Source organism: Echinops telfairi, unplaced genomic scaffold (assembly GCF_000313985.2).
Source record: "Echinops telfairi isolate 266 unplaced genomic scaffold, ASM31398v2 ScPeMD7_23;HRSCAF=83, whole genome shotgun sequence".
NCBI lineage: Eukaryota > Metazoa > Chordata > Mammalia > Afrosoricida > Tenrecidae > Echinops > Echinops telfairi.
Window position 1 is genome coordinate 34463667 of NW_022103920.1, and position 2348 is coordinate 34466014.

The 2348-nt window shown below is 43.0% G+C and overlaps 1 protein-coding gene across 1 annotated transcript in view; it reads left to right on the forward strand.

Annotated features, from left to right (window-relative positions):
* Nucleotides 1-2348, forward strand: part of IMMP2L (inner mitochondrial membrane peptidase subunit 2) — a 1081477-nt gene that overhangs the window by 448550 nt on the left and 630579 nt on the right. The window lies entirely within an intron of this gene.

Below are 2348 nucleotides of genomic sequence, written 5' to 3' on the forward strand. Positions count from 1 at the left end.
GGCCATGACCATTCCGTGGAGTGTCAGTTTAAATGACCACATCCTATACTCTTAATATGCTGCTTCCTTTACCAAAGAACGCAGGGAAAGCTGGACAAAACTGTTACACCCTTGCTCAAGAGTTACACAAGTAGATCGTGGGAATTATCTTTAGCTTTGTTCTTCAACTTTAGGAAATTTTGGTCAGCCAAACCCATATGACAATATAGAAGATACTTGAAAGGAAGGGGTGAAAAGGCAAAATGAATTCTGCCTAGGTCAATAAGTGAGTATATTTGTCCAAAAGGAAATGTCAGCTGGCTTAGCAGCAACAGACCTTTCTTCTCTCGTGATGTGCAGGTTTGAAATGCACTGACCTACTCCCAATATACAAGACTGGCTCACATCCAAGCCTCCTGCTTTTATCGATGCTGCTGGATGGTTTGCTTAGCAACATACAGAATGGGACCCAGGGAATTTGGTTTTCCAGCTAAGTGAGTTTCTAATGCTCACACAAAAGCAGGGGTTCAGCTCAAATAAACAAACAAACAAAAGGCACACATGAGTAAAAAGCAATCACACATCATTAGACCATTTGCAAATTGTTTTCATCAAATTTCTGATAAATTATTTTATCAATCATTGCAATTCCCTAGTTAAGTCCATTTTTACAATTTTATCTACAAGATTCTTCCAACAGAAAATGAGATTTCAAATTTCACCAGAAAGGTTTCAGCATTCGATATTCTTATACATTTATTTAAGAATGAAAATTTTATTTTTATGCAAAAGTCGTACTGTTTTAAATGAATTGAGTAGACGGTTCCTACTTGATTTCTTTCCAGCTAAAAAGCAGCTATAACAACAGCAAAACAATGCCAAGATTAATAGGCCGATGTCTGTGTCTTAAAAAAAAAAAAAAGGACAGGCTTGGAAGTTAATGGGAAAGATGTCCTTCCAATTGATGAACATCATTCTCGTTGTGTGTCCTCTCTATCTCAAAGTCCAATCTTAGATGTAATGGAAGTGACCGTATCCATCATCTTTTTGTCTTTCGCGATGTTTTTCAGGTGTTTTCTTAGCGCTATGCAGAGCCCATGGGAGCCTATTTATCTTCAGGGCCAGTTTCTCTGCGGGCACATGATGTGAAATCCCTAGAAGGATGTCAGCAGATAAAACTAACTCCTGATGCTTTCTTGTAGAATATCTTGGTGGAGATGTTAAGTCATGGGAGCGCATGATCCCTACCATGTTAAACACAAGACAAAATGCACCAAACCCACTTGTTCTGAAAAGTGTGGGCTAATAGGATTCCAGTTGTTGGCCTTACAATACTACTTTGTTCGTAGCTTACATGCAGGAGTTATTGATGAGGGTATTGTATTGATTTCCAGGGTACCATCTGGAGCCCTGGTGGTGTAGTGGGGTACAGGTTCTGGAACCCCTCTGGGGCAGTTCAACTCTTTTGTAGAGTCCCTAAAAGTCAGAAATCAACTTGATGGAAGTGAGTCTAGAGTTTTCCAGGGAACATCGCAAATTGCCCCTAGCTGGCTGGTTCAATACAACAGACATGTACTTAGCATTTTGGAGACCAGAGAGTAGCAGTCAAGTTCTAAGTAAGAATTTGCCCCATGCCTCTCTCAACTTATAAGGACTGTCAATAGACTTTAGTGTTCCTTGGCCTGCTTCAAATCCTGCCTCAGTTTCCACCTGGCTTTCCCCTTGGGTATTTACAGCTTCCATTTTTCCCTTACAAGGATACTTGTTATTGGATTTATAGCTCATTTTTAAATACAGGATATTCTCATCTCAGGATCCTACCTTCCTGTTGTCCTGCCTGCCTCCATCCCGGCCTGCCTTGCGGCCTGCCCGCCTGTCCTCACACCTGCTCACCTGTCCTCGCACCTGCCCGCCTGCCCTCACACTTGCCCGCCTGCCCTCACACCTGCCCGCCTGCCTTTACACCTTCCCACCGTCTCTTCTTTCCTAGCTCTCTTCTTTTTCCAGCACATACTGCTCAACCGTACTCCTACAACTGTTCAGGTGTTCAGCTTCCTTTACCACATGCCACTATCTTCCCGTAGCTCTTGTCAGATCTTTTGTCTTGGCGTATGGTACTTGGAGCCCCTGCTTTGTTTCTGCCCTATTCATTATTGCCTTTGTAGCTGTACGAAGTCCACTAGAGCTTAGTCTGTCCTGAAATAAGGAGCCCTGGGCAGTGGGTAAGCACTCAGCTACTACACTAAAGTCCCCTTCTGTAAAGATGGGCTGCCTTGGGAACCCTGTGGGGCAGGGTCCCTATGAATTGGAATCATCTTGACAGGTCTTGGCTGGTTTGTTGGTTGAATCCAGATCTATGACAAAGCAAC